The sequence below is a fragment of the Amphiprion ocellaris genome, chromosome 5 (assembly GCF_022539595.1).
Source record: "Amphiprion ocellaris isolate individual 3 ecotype Okinawa chromosome 5, ASM2253959v1, whole genome shotgun sequence".
Classification (NCBI taxonomy): domain Eukaryota; kingdom Metazoa; phylum Chordata; class Actinopteri; family Pomacentridae; genus Amphiprion; species Amphiprion ocellaris.
In genome coordinates this window covers 11,037,341-11,052,693 of record NC_072770.1, presented here as the reverse complement: position 1 = coordinate 11,052,693, position 15,353 = coordinate 11,037,341, and positions in this window count along the sequence as shown.

Sequence of the window (15,353 nt, the reverse complement as noted above, 5' to 3'; positions counted from 1 at the left end):
TGGTGACTTCCTCAGTATTTCCCAAGACCAGAATCTTTATCTTACCCTCTCCAAAAGCAATAAATGCCTGAATAGAACCATAAAACATAATAATGGTTTTGTTACTGCAAGCAAATGTTGTGGTGCAAGAACAGATATTGTTGTAAACTAAAATTAGTACCTTGTGATTGTTTGCCTCTGCCAGCCAATGAAGTTGAAGGCTACATCCATGTCTGTCCGTGTTCATATACAGCAATATATACAGTGAAGACATTGAAGTGTGCAAGTTCTTTAGGAGAAATAAAACAGTCAAATTCCTTCTATGTGTTTACATGTTTGACCAATAAAGCTGATTTTGACAGGACACAGTCACAGCCCTTACAACAGACAGTTTCATATATGCTGCAAAGAAGTTACAAATTCTGAAATGTATCTTTCATACACATCTTCAATCCAACAGTGCAGAAGATTAAAACAATCACCACAGTTTCAAGTTGGGCATCCAATGTTAGGACCACTATTTTAGTGGCTGACCAAACGTGGACTATGTTCACGATTGTTCCTTCTCTTTCAGAGTTATGTGGTTGAAGATTGGCCAATAGTGTTAACAGAACATTATGATGTTGTTGTAAGTTGACCTTCTGACCTTTTGTATTTAAAATGCTGTCACTTCCTCATTTTGTGCTTTAGGAGTACTAGCAGTAATGTCGGTATTGTACTGGGCTGTCGTCGTGAAGTGAAAGCTGAGCTGAAAGGTTAAGCTCTCAATTGAACAGTCGATCCCTGTTCCAACAATCATGAGCTTTTGGCAGTGACTGAAGCGAATGAGATTGCGGATAGAACCACTGACTGAGAGGCTGACATGCAAGAAAGAAGCCCCTTCTCAAGAAATGACACCAAAAAGCCTGACTAAAGTTTGCTGCTGATCACGTGGTAAAAGAAGAGGCCTTCTCAAGGAAACTTATGTGGTCAAATGAAACAAAAAAAGAGCTAATTGGCCACAATGACCAGAAATAGGCTTGGAGGAGAGAAGGTGAGACCTTTAACCCCAAAAACACCAAGCCTACCATCAAGCATGGTGGTGGCAGTATCATGCCCTGAGGCTGTTTTGGCTCCAGTGGAACTGGTTTTTTACACAAAGTAAATGGAATAACGAGGAAGGTGGATTACCTCCACATTCTTCAGGAAAACCTAAAATCATCAGCCAGAAAGTTGGATCTTGGACACAGTTAGGTGAACTGACAGGAGAATGACCCCAAGCACAAGGTGGTAAAGAAACGTCTAAATCAGGCTGGAATTAAGGTTTTAGACTGGTCTCCCCAAAGTCCTGGCTTCAACCCCATCAAGATTCTGTGGACTGTGGTGAAGTAACAAGTCTGTGTCAGAAAGCCAGCATATTTAGTTTATTCTGTCAAGACAAGTCAAACATAAACCAGAAGCTTGTGGACGAAAACCAAAAGTGCCTAATTGAGATGAAAATGGCCAAATGAAGTTTAACCAAATATTAGCCATGCTGTATGTACATTTTTGACCCAGCAGATCTTTAATAGATCTATGAAAGAACTAAAATTCATGATTTTGTGTAACCAAGATCTATAGGTTTCAACGAAGTCAAGACTGCCATGATATACATAGTCTTTACAAGTGTATGTAAACTTGTTCTTGACTGTAGGAGCCACTGGTAGAAGAGGAGAGCGTGACAAAGTGACCAGCTATATGAACCAGAAGTTCAGCTGTTCACAATCAAGGCTTCCCACCTCACAGATCTGTCTTACAGCATGTATTGTGCATCTTTAGTGGGAGCAAACAGTAAGAAAAAAAAGAAGAAACCTACAAACCCCTGCTGTGATTGTAATCATTTCCTTCACAGTATGTAGATGAATGAAACCAGTGACAGAAGGGGAATTCAAAGACAAGGTCACATAGAGTTCCCTTGTAGGAGTGTATATATATATATATATATATATATATGTGTGTGTGTGTGTGTGTGTGTGTGTGTGTGTGTGTGTGTGTGTGTGTGTGTGTGTGCGTGCGTGTGTGTGAGTGCGTGCATGTGTGAGCATATATGTGAAACCAATTGAATCTGTGTTTTTGTGGCTTCACTTTTTGATCAGATAAAGAGCTGTTGTGGAGGTTTGGAATGTGTCCACTACAGAGGTTTGTTTCGGGTGTTCTTTGATACAGTTTGTAAATAGCATATTGAAATAGACGGAAACTAAAAACAAAATAAACAAAAAAAAATGTTATTGACTACTGTATTTCTACAAGGTTCGTGACTAGCAGGATGGCTAACTGTTTTTTTTCAACACAACTGTTTTTTTTCCTGAAAAAAAACCAGTCTAGATAATGTGATTGTTTAACCTGAACAACTTGGAATAGATGAGATCTGTTGATTTTACATGTAAACAATTAACATTAAAATAAAATAAAGAGCTTCAGTAGAAACCAGGACTGCTCATTTTGGTTCTTGTAGTAATACTCATTATTGAGGTATGAATGGTTGTTTATTTATACAGTGGCAATTCCCAACTTTTGTCATCTGAGGGCATCACATCCATGGTAAGATAAGACCGTGCAAAATTTTATAGAGAAAACCAACAAATCCAACGTTCCCTTTGGATTTCCTTTGGGAAAGCACTTAGCAACTCATTAGTGTTGACACTGCTGGGCAGAGATCTCAAGACTGTGCTATAAGTACCTGAAAAATGATGTTGTAGAATGCATTTTGTGTTTAGAGATGACTGTTTAGTCTCCTCTGTACAGATACTAAACAACTGTTTCACAAGCACAACACAGAAGAACCGCCTCTTCAGGTGACCAGTCTCGCCAAAGCTGTGTTCCTATACAAGTAAACTTCATTCTAATTTACAGTATGCTTTGAGAGAAATATTTTTTTCTGCCAGATTACGCTTGTTGGTCACATATCACAAACACTTTTAATCAGCATATCTTTTGCACTGATGTTACAGCTTTACTTGCCCTCCTTTCCAGCCAACCAACCATGTATAAAATGGGTTGGAGTCTTTCATAACACTTCAAACGTGTAGTGAAAGAGTTGTATTTTAACCATAACCATGACATTTTTCCTAATTCTAACCATAAAATCTTGGTGCCTAACCCTAACCAAAATGTCTCGCAATTTTTTTCTTCAAAAACCGAACCACATAGTTTTTGTTCCAAAATAATAATAAAAAATCAGCAAGTAAGTTAAAATTGAAAATAAACAACATAAACTTAAATCTCAGAGTGATGGCTTCTCATCCCTTCTAACTAACCCTTTGTCTTTTCCACGACATGACAGGTGAGAATCTATATACATTTGAAACCATATTTCAGAATGCAATTTATTCATATAAGAACATAGTTTTGTAGAGACGGGGTTGTGTTCGGACCAGACTCAGCAGTCGATCTGCATCTAAAGGATAAAGGGCACATCTTTGAGGATGGCAATGTCCAAATTAGGGACAGTGAAGACAGATGGCTTGAGAGATGAGTAAAGGACTAGTAAAGCCATCTATAATAAACTGGAACAGCAACCTCTAAACAAAGGAGGGAGTCTACAGCGTCACTTCACGACACGAGTCAAGATCACTTATCTGGCAGTTTTACAACAACATACATCTCAAGGCATGTGAGTCGTGGCACGTTGATGGACCATTAGCTGTGTGATTTGGAGATAAGAATACATACCAGTCCAAACTGAGGAAGCCTCTTGGACATGAGGTGAAACATCTTCAAGAATAGAAAGAGAAGTCCAATTGTCATCTAAGCACATGGATTACCTACAGTGACAATTTTTCTTGTAAAGCAAAACTTGCACTGTAGTTGCAATCATACCTGCATCAAATATAGCATAGTTTATGTAGCCAACAGGCTAACTTAGCATGGCATTACCAGACAAATGTGCAAATGCGAATAAGTCTGGAACCTCTCGGTTAATTTTCGAAAGAGCGTTACCAACAGGTGCAGACCAAAATTACTATGGCCATAGTTGTACATAAGTACAACCATTCAGAGCAACAAACCTGTCTGATATTAGATAAACAGTTGTGATTGGTCCAGCATGAGCAAAGTTGAGGGCAAATCTCCCAGAGCCATTTGAACTTAAGCTCTCAGATCCATCTGGTTCCCACACCAAAGCTAAATTATCATTATCAGCAATAAAAACAACCACAAATCAGTCATACGCACACAAGAAATGCTCATTTTTATTGACTGCACAGTTAGAAAAATCTGCTTTTTGAGAGAGGTCTTAAAAAATGCAGTAGGAAATATTTCACCATCAGTAAACACATACATGAACAATTGAATTCTTAAATTTTGCTGGCAGCTGAGTAAAAGTGAGAAGAATGAGGTTGTAAAATCAGCATTCTTGCAGTCTTTTGATTGGCTGTAACTATATGGCTAAGAGCCACACAGCTAATGATAGAGACAGCGATTGTGAAACATATCAGGTGATGAAAATCAAGTAATAAAAAAATGACTTCAGTGCAAAACTACATGCAACAAGCTCAGGTTCTCTCATCATGATTTATTGTACCAATATACACAGTAAAATGTGTATAGAGCATACATATGTAAATACCTACACCTTCTCCTTTATGATTCACACATTTATTCAGTTACTAGATACATCCACCTAATGCTGTAGTCCTGCAATAGATTCAAGCATTATCAAGGCTGTAATGTTCAGTTTTGTTGAAAGGTGTTGATTCAGTTGTATGTTCCTTTTCAGTGTGAACTCTGTGACAAAATTGGGGTGGACAAAACAACTCTTCCTCTTTGCATGCAGGGGCATTTACAGTAAAAATCTTTTGCAAAACCATCCCCACAAAGTTAGAAGACCACTTTTGTCTACTGTACGTTAAGTGGCAGTAACAGCTGGATGGAAAACAGTCATGTAGTTGAAAGAGCACAAAGTGATATTTATGTCTGATAAACTGCAGATGAATTTGTTTAAGTAAAACACTTCAAAAACATTCTTTTTGCCCTCCAAACGGCCTCTTTTGGAATCCTAAAATTCGATAAATTTGTACGAAGACACTTGTCTGGTGACACCAGCAGAGAATAAAGGCTCTTCTGATCCTCTTTCATCGCGGTTTAAGATCTAAATCTGATATTTCGAGGTGAAGGAGAGGAGACTGGTAGAAAAAAAATAATCAGAAGGAAACGAAGGACAGCTGATGCAAAGAAGAGAGAGAGTGAGATAGAAAATAATGAAGGAAAACAGAAGGAGGGAGGTAAAAAGAGCGATCAGAGAAGCAGTCCTGCACAAGAAAAGAAAAGAGAAGCAAAGAGGGGCTCCACAAGGCCATGACCACAGTCTAAATGTACAACAGATGCTCCTGATGAGTGTGTGAGAGAGAGAGTTATAGGCTGTTTAGTGGCATGCCATGGCAATGCAAGTTTATCTGCACTTCGTATCTCTGACACCTCGACTCCTGTTTTCCCCAAAGACCAACATCTCTGATTAAACACACGAAATTCAGCGGGTCACAGAGACACAAATGCAAGGAAATCTGTACTAATTTGACATGTGGTGTTCTAATTTCTAAACTTGAGCACAATTTAAATTTGGAAGGATGTAGGTTTTAGGTAATTAAACTGAACTTTACTGCTGCTTTTGTATGTTTTTTGTTGTGTGTCAGTTACATCCTAAAAATATTCCATACAGTATCTTCTCTTGGGTGCTTCCCACTCCTCAATTCTGTCTATCAGAAGCTCAAAGAAAGGTTTAAGAACATTTTGAGTCGAGATATGAGAGGCATGCAGCAGTGATAAAAACCTGCACATGGAGGAAAGTTGCTGCTGATCTACTTTTTTACCTACCTGTAGGTTGAACTCAAAGGGGAACTCAGGTCAATGAGACGCTATTGCTGCTCTGAGCCTCCAAATGTTATTGTGTTTCATAACATAAAACCACAATTTAAAAGTTTTCTTTAAAAAAAATGGATGCACTGGACTATTTAACACATTCAGGTGAATGAAAAAGGTTAAACAACATGTTTAAGGTATCAAAAAAGTACCAGGAACTGTGCTATATTTGCACTGATATAGAAATTTTATTTGATAACTGCATTTATAAAAGACACGGGGCAAGAGACAACACAAATTTTTGCAATTTTTGAGTCCAAAATACAGGAAATAAATAATAAACTGTTCATGCATTTTCACTCTAGTGTCCTACTAGTCTTCACACTTTTTTTCCTCTACACATGATTTATTTAACCTTCAGCATTCCAAGCAGTTTTTAGCATTTTTTTTGTGCATTGGTCAAGATACATGCTGGAACTCCAGATGTTTTGTTTAAGGGTAAGCGTAACTATCAAACCCGCTGGCTGCTTTTTGGGTTCACAAAGCTAAACTTTATCTTTTCTGCACAGCTTGACGTTTACCGTAAAAAAAAAATAAATTGAAAAAGAAAGGGCAAAATATCTCAAAATAAAATTTAAATCTGAACATGTGCGAACACACAGGCACACAAATGAGTAGAAGAGACACCCCACATTAGAAAAACTCATCCATTACCTGAACCTTTGAAACAGATCCACCCCAGGAGAACAGTTGGCTGTGTTTAGTTTCTGCCTTGATGTACAAAGATAAAAGACAAATGTAACAGCTGAAATTGACAGGTGCTCCATTCATACTAATGGGCTCTTAAGAGTTATAGCAGGCAATGAAAAGGAACGGGACCCCCTGAGGAAAGTATGTAGAGTGATATAAAGTCTATCTGTTTTATGTGGAGGCAGAGGAGAACACGCAGACAAACATACAGTTTGTGTTTCTGTTGCTTCAGGGAACATTACCTGCATTGACCTGCATTCATTTCCAGAGGATTTAAACAATCCAGTCTAACACTTAGGTTTAAAACTGAGAATCTAGTAAATCCTCAATTGCTTAAATGTGCACATTAATGTTATGTCCCATATCTACATCATGCGCACACATTTAGATGAAGTGATCAGATAATTCACTTAGTTTTAACATGCTTTTTTTTTTGGTTTGGCGTCTCGTATTGCGCCCCTTTTAAAAATAATTTAAAATCTCCCATATCCCCAGAATGTGTCTTTCACATGTATACTGTATATTTAATCCTATTCTAAACAGGCTATTTCAATATCTCTAGCTAGAATTGCAGTTGAGTAGTTGCTGTCATGACCCACTTCAGGAAGAAGACTCTCTGTGTCTGTGACTGACACCATAAAATCAGTAGTAAAACAAGAAAAGCACTCAGAGAGCGCAGTACTCCATCAAGGGTGCTCAGTCGTATGATTTCTGATGTATGAAATCTTAAATGAAACATTACCTTGCGGTGAGCACAGGCGTGTGTTATGCATGTGTATGTTATGTACAGATACCGAATCATGTGACCTAAATATGTAGCGGCGACAGGAATTGATGGGACTCAGAAACACCTACACAATTTAATCCGTTGTTCCTTGGATCATTTCCAATGGAAGTCCCAGTAAGTCCGCTGTGGTCGATTTGTAGCAGGATCACGATCATGTGATCATCAGCAGGCAGCAGCCGCAGTGTTCACTTGTTGTCATAGTTACAATGACACCGTGTCACTATCTCGCAATACAATCTTTAACAAATCCGTGGATCCAGACTATAAGCTGCATCACTGCCATAATCTAATCACTTGGTCCTTGTGTCATTTCTGACCTTCCCTGAAAATTTCACCCAAATGTATTATTCTGTTTTTGAGTAATGTTGGTAACAGACAGACGGACAGACAAACAGACAGACGGACAAATTCTACTGCGTTCCTAGACCGCATGGCAGCTAACAGATGTGAATCAGTATGTGAGACCAGCACTGTTTAATCACTTCTTTATCCACATCAAGCAATAATTTGGCGTGAAAGTATCACCTAATTCATAGCACAGCTGTTGTTTTTAACTTGTGTTTAATAAGTTTGTCAGACAACATTGTGGCTAGAAAATTTGTAGTTCTGCTGCAGAACAACGGCTTGGAAATGGCTCTAAAGTAACTGATGGTTAACATGTAGAATCTTGATGAGCAGGAGAGCACAGAGAGCAGGAGAGAAGTTAACAGATGTGAAAATGTGAAAAAAAACACAGTGATTGTTTTATCGGGTTCAAATTGGTCTCAAAGTTTCCAGCATATCTTGGTTCACTGTCAAAGCTAATGGTAACATTAGCTACTGTAGCCACAGAATGTGCTAAAATTAAAAACGCTTTTATTGTTGTGGTGAAATTATCCTCAACAATACCAGAAATCCACTGGATCTACAGTTCCTCAGATGCTGGGAGTGCATGAAGACTCTTGTGTTCACTCTTGCAGCCAACAACAGAACATTTGGTGAATTTTGTTCGTGGTTCAAACATTTCAAAATAAATGTCAGTAAGCAAATAAACCTGGGTGTTTTCCTTGCCACTGTCGCCTTTTGGCTTGCTCTGGGGGTCAGGCATATGGGTTCTGTAAAGCGTCTCGAGACAATTTGACTGTAATTAGCGCTATATAAATAAAATTGAATTAAATTGAATTGGTGGACTGTGAGGCAGCTGCTCATTCCGATTGGTTCACCTGGCAGCAGCAGGCAGAAAAATGCATGATTGTTCAAATTTTTGGCTGGACAACTATTGGTTCATTAGTTTACATGTAGAAGGTGACTGAAATTCTGACTGGCCTGTAAATCTGGGAGTCCATCTAGTTATAAGGCAGCTAGAGGAATGGCAGTAGTAAAAGTACTCATATCTTCACACCTCCAACTGTATAAAACATACAAAGCACAATAAAAACAGATTTCCACCATACGGGCACTTTAAACATCTCAGAAACACACGACCTACTGTGATCTTGGCAGCACCTTACTAACAGAGGTGTGATAATCACTTAACACCCAGGTGCTGAGAACATACTGTTAACCACAAACGTGATGAAAGTGGCACGATACGTTTCATCCAGCAGAAGTATGAAAACAACGTGCCAGTCAAGGTCGAGCTTGAACATATAACTCCTCACAGACTGAACAGAGCCAGTGTTTTTGCTGATTTGTTTACTTGTTCAGGCACTTTGGAGCTTTCAACAACATCTAGTTGTAATGTGATTGCTGACTTGAGCAATATTTACAAGCTGTTGAGTACATTGTCTGACATGGCAAGGACGTTACACAAGCACGATAGAACTTGTAGTGCCAACCCTCCTTTATTACTAACAAATGGAAAAAGAGAATAGACCAACTTGACATTTTTTAACTTTTATTTGTTCTTAGTAAACAGATACGTTGACATTCACTCTCTGTTTCATGAACCATAATAAAAACAGCACACAACAGAAAAATGGGAGCACGCAGCAGTAAATGGCATTGACATGAGAAAATCAGCTTAACAATGAGATGTCAGGTTACAAAACCTGCGCACCTGCACTTTAATTGTATTTTGAACTTCTTTTAATGAAAGTTTAACAAACTTCATCCTTCCAGCAGTACTTTTTTGTCATTTTTTCCAGCAGCATGGGTCATATTTCCCTGGAACAATGATGCTTTGGTGAAACCAAATTAATTTAAAAGGACTATAACTGCTTCCACTGGTTGCTATGTCATTGCTGTAAAACATTTATTTCATACCAACCTCTAGATTTTAACCTAAAGGAGACATTTTCAATGCAGTGCAATAGCATACACCTAATGAAAGTTTGTTCTTTCATTTTGTTTTCTGTAGAAACTCATGTATTTTTATGCTTTGGAAGGTTCTCTTGCTAGAATATTCGTCTTCGTCAGACTTCTACAGACTGGGAATCATCTCGTCACAGTATTTTGGTTTATCCAGACATTCATGCTGCATTCATCAAGCCCCATATTGCACTTCCACCTCCGTTCTTCACTGTCAGGTTTATGCATTCACTGTGGTAGTCCTGGCCAGGTTCACACCAAAATTGCTAGACTCCATCTGAGCTCAACAAATATCATCAAGCTTCTTTTTTTGTTCTTTAGCAAGTTTCGCCTTACCAAAAGCCCAAGTAAGGTTTTCTCTTTTCTGGATGCCGTCTATAGAGTTAGCACTCCTTTGATAACCTCTGTTGAGCCATGATGTAGACATGGAGATATACAGCTCATAGGTCCAAAATTGAGAAAGTTCTGCTGTTCACAGCTCATTTTAAACCATGTTCATCCAATTATGCTAATGGGAAATTGCAGGTGAGTCAGTTTCAATGATCACAGCTGGATTCATTTTTGATGCATTAAGGTTCTACTTTGGGGCGTGATTTTCAATACAGTCTTCCTAAAGTTTTTTTTTTTTTGATTGTTTATCAAGCAAAATATTCTACTTTTCAGCTTTGAAATAATGCAAGTATTTTGAATTATTTGACATTCAAGTGATATTTCAGGGGTGTAGTAACTTCTTTTTCATAACATAGATAAGCTAATGTTAGCATGTTCCCAGGAGAACCACTTGATGTTGAATTTGAAGTTTTTTTCACAATGGTTTGGTTGATGATATCCCATGACAGGTGGGCACTGATGTTTTCCGTCTGAAGTTTTTCTTTGAAGGGCAGACATTCAAATTTGTGCTATAAAACATAGTTTTCTCCATTTATGGTGATTGCAGTCTGGTTTAAAAGCGATAGTAACTTCTGCCAACTCCACCAAATGACGACTAAAGTACAGACAAACAGCCAAATCACACTGCAGTCGGGAAACATACCGTCAGCCCCACTTTCCATTAAATTTGTACTGATGACTTTCATTACCAAAACCTTTTGGCATTTATATTGTTGTTGTTGATATTGTGAACAAGCTATTCCCATGTAGCAGTCTCTTGGGCAAAGCACGCTGAAAACACAATTTAAAAGCCTCACAAACTTCAGACACTCACTGAAAGTTGCTGCTGTTTGCCATTATTCTATTACAGCAGATTTGTGGTTGTGTATTTAATTCTAAGTTTCTTAGTCCTACTACAAAGGCACCTTTTTGTCCTTTTCTTCTGCTTATATGTAGTTCTTTGTCCACATCTGTTTATTTATTTTTTTGTTCATGATACTGACACTGGTTTATATAAGGTTAACTACTACTTAAAGGCAAATTCTTCTGTTGTGATGGCGGTGGAGTAACATTCCTATCAGCTGTGATTATACTGTACTCACTAACTTCACTACAGAGATCTGAGGGCAAGGCAACGTCATGAAATACCGTCAGACAATCACACAGGTTGTAAAGGAAACACTGAGCTCCTTTTTAAAACTTTGATTAAAGGTATTTACCCCGATGGGTGTCATGAGGGCCCAACATTTCAAATGTACTTATTATTGTTTTATGTCCAAGTAAGTGGTTTAATAAGTTTGTTTGTGTTCCCATGGAGCCTTGTGGTACTCTGTGTTGCAATAAAGATGCCACTTGCCAAGATTTTAGCGATCAATTTCATGAAGTTGTAAAAGGTTATAATGGTAATAGTATCCCAATAATAACCACAACTTGACCCAAAGTTGTAAAAATGAAAATAGAAACTTCCATAAAATTAATGGCATCAAGGTTCTGAAGGGAGGTTTGGATGACTGATATCCATGATTACCTGCCTACCAAACTACAAACCAATATACCAGACATCTTCTCATTATCCAAAGGGACAAATAAAATCTGTTTTTGGCCAGAGATGCATGGAACAAATCAGTTTCCTGGTGCGGTGGCTCAGTTCGTGCTCCATGGGAAGCAGAGCTCCCATGGAGTATCCCAACCCACATGCCTCTTGTGTTGACAAAACAAGCTTGACTTAATCATCTCAGTGGGAAATAAAGGGGCATCATGAAACATTCTGCACACAGGTTTCATGACAAGATCAAGAGAGGAACAAAAGCAGCACACTGGTCTGAAGTCAGAGGAAACAAACAAGATGATGTAATCATTTTAGCAGCGGGAGTGCTGAGGATCTTTGTTCGCTTAAGGGCGGACAGACTCAATAGTTGCAGAGATTCAAGCATCATGCAGGAATACAGCAGCAAGCACCCCAGTCTGAAATCATGAGGAATGATTAGGCTGATTAGATTAGCATTGTAGCACATAATATAAAGAAAAAACAACCCTGAAGGTACTTTTTGTTGTGATTTTGACTATAATAGTAGACATATTGGCACCAACTTTAATGGTGTGCACCATGTTACAGTCCCAAGGATCCAGTAGAATTATGATTTTTTTTTTTTTAGCTAATGAGTTTAAAGGATTTTAATTTTGCAAAGTAATATCAGTGGAGAACTCCAGTAGCTGTATGGCTAGCCTTATGACTGGCCAAAAAGTTCTTTGAGCATCTTGCTCTTATTTGACAACATTGGGAAGATGATGATGGAATAAGTGGACAGATGAACAGGTGACAGTGAACAAACCTGTACTCTTTTCAATGTCACTATCTGCTTCCTGAGATTTCAAACCCCTCAAAGACCAAAGTCTCAAAGATCAAAACTGTCTTGTGTGTGACTTCCTAATGTGATGCAGTTGACGTTTACTGACCTAATTAGTGGCTTACCACACTGTTAAGAGAACTGCAGATTCAGTCTTTTATACTGAGCAGAGTGTTCTGAACAGGATACTGTTAATGTGCATAATGCAGTACTGATGCACAAGTAAAACATGGCTTTGTAAGACTCCGTTTTCCCATTTATGTACCATTTACTTCCACTTTTCTGTGGTAAAGTCACAATGTCGGCAGACTAAGAAGGTCCTTTCAGATGTTTCTCGTCCCAACAACGTTTTCAACCTCCTCTAGGGGGATCCCTAATGTGTTCCCAAGTGGGATGAGATTTGTAATCCCTCCACGGAGTTTTGGGCCCATCATGGTGTCTCTTCCTAGGCACCCAAATAGTATTTTATTCAAATCACCTTAGATCGCTCCTTTTGATGCAAAAGAACAACGACTCTACTCCAAGACCAACCATCTTACCGAGAAAATAAATTTCGGTTGCTTATATCTGGAATCTCATTCTTGTAGTCACTATTGTCATAGGTCACCTGGTAAATCATAAAAACTGGTACAACACCAATGTCATTGCTGACCTTGCACCACTAATCCTAACCTCAACACTCCATTCTCCCTTCACTCCCAAAGAAGATCCAGAGAAACTTCAACTCCTTCACTTGGGACAGCAACTCACCTCCAATTAGTTTCTGTGAGTAATTAATGGCTTCAGACTTGGGATGCTGACTCTTATTGTTTCCCCATGTAAACTTAAACAACATTAAGTTTGTAAGTTCAAACTAAACTATCATGGTTTCATATATAACACAATAACATAAGTCTTCATACCTTAAAACTTCCATTTAAAGGTACTACAGTTAAGAATGTGAAGCAGTGTGCATGTATTAATCCCTGTTTTATTGCCAATATGTGAACAAATTGGAACATAATTTTAAGAAAAAAAAAGATGTTTAGGCACCATCTTCCATTCCAAATGCAGCAGTGTCCAACAAAAGCCAATATTAACTGAGAAAGAGAGTGTGCTAACATCAACAACCAACCTACTTCCACCACAAAACAAACTGTCCACGTATCTTGTATCACATTTTGTTTTAGAGCTGTGCCAATGCTGGAAATATAGTTTATAATCTCGATTATATTTCACAATCAAACTATACTACAGTCTAACTTCAATTACGTCATCTATCAACATGGTGTTGGTCAATCAAATTCAGTGTCTTGAATAACTATGAGGTGTGGGTACGTACACGAACAAAACAGTGCTGCGATTCACTTATCGACCACAAATGTCTTTAATAACAAGGTTTTTTATGAATGTTAGGACCATATCAATTACTTTTTGAGGAGAAATATAATATGTATCAATTGTGTGTACTGTGACAAGAATTGAAATTGTTGCAACACTTGACTCAAAGTCAGGATTAGTAATGTAACAGCCTCAAACACTTTTGAATTTTGCATTATTAAACTAATTACTATTTACTTTGGGAATCTAGTGCAACAGTATATGCAATGAGAAACTGGGTCACACTTGCAGTTGTTTTAGTAGCCATGAAATTATTTTCTTTCTTTTTCAAAATGCTCTTTAATGTGTATACTGCTTTGAAAAGAACCTATCAGGTGGTACCCACATGTTGCATGGATGCCATAACACTCCAAAGAGATTCATCAGCGATATGATGGTTGCAGCAGTGATGCGGTCAGACATGAAGTGCTTTGTGGTGAAACTTTGTAGGAATCGCTGACATTCTGAAGCTTTTGTAACGACACACAATCAAACTTTGACTCCTTAGCACAAAAAGTCAGATTATCTTATTTGTGATGAAAGTGTTGGCGCTGCGCCTGAAAGAAGTCGCTGAGCGAACGCATGATCGCAGGTGCACCATGTGTTGCTGCTCTCAACAGTTGCAGCGTAAATCTATTTGACACAACTCCCTTTAAGCACACACAGCTTCAAAACATGCATTCTCTCCCATGGGTTACTGCCTTCCCAGCTTTTTCTTGATTTCACTCTCTCAGCCATCTGGATCAGGTCTCATCGCTTGCTGACTTGTTCGACAATTTTTATTTTCTCCTTTTCATCTTCTTTTTGCCTCTTTATCTCTCTGCTTTCACTCTGCCCAGTTTTCATGTGTCGCTCACCCTAAACCTAACACTATTTATCAGTAACAGCCATCCCTTCCCATTTATTTTGACATTTGAGGGATCATTATACTGGCATATGTTTTCATTTAATATTCTGTTCACCTATAATGCAGTCTTTAAGATATTTTGTATATATTTTTTGGCATTTTGTGGATGAGTTTACTGTGAATTTTCAGTACAAGGTTTTTGAACATCGTTTTTGACTCAAAAATGCAATTTAATGACTTTTCCCTAAAGTGGCACTTTCTTTTTTTTCCCCTTTTTTCTTCAACAAAGTTGTATAACAACTGTAACTATTTGTGATTCACTACAAATTGAAAGCACTGATAAGCTAAATGTGTGGCTATCTTAACTAATGAAATGGCATATCAAAAGAACACATCCACTTCTATCGAGCAGATTAATTGTTTAAATGCTCTCTGCTCAACTTGTCAGAAACACTAGATGTCACTGAAACACCAGCACAGACCAAAACACACCTGGCCCCTCCTTTTCATTTACAACCATAAAGATTATGCACATAAGAATGAACAAAAAAAAAAGTCGCAACCATTTCTGTCTGTTTCTACCGTGTGTCGGAACCACCAACAGTCAAAAAGAATGTACAGACGAGAGCGAACAAAAACACTTCAACCATGAGCTCATGCTAGATTTGTAAAATATATTGAATAACTATAGCGAATCGCTGTCACCTCGAACAACAGCGTCTTTACTGACTTCACCTGTCTCGTCTCCTCTCTGCTCCTGTCTCTTTCACTTCATCTCTGTCTGTTCACTCAACTCCATTTTTTGTGCTCT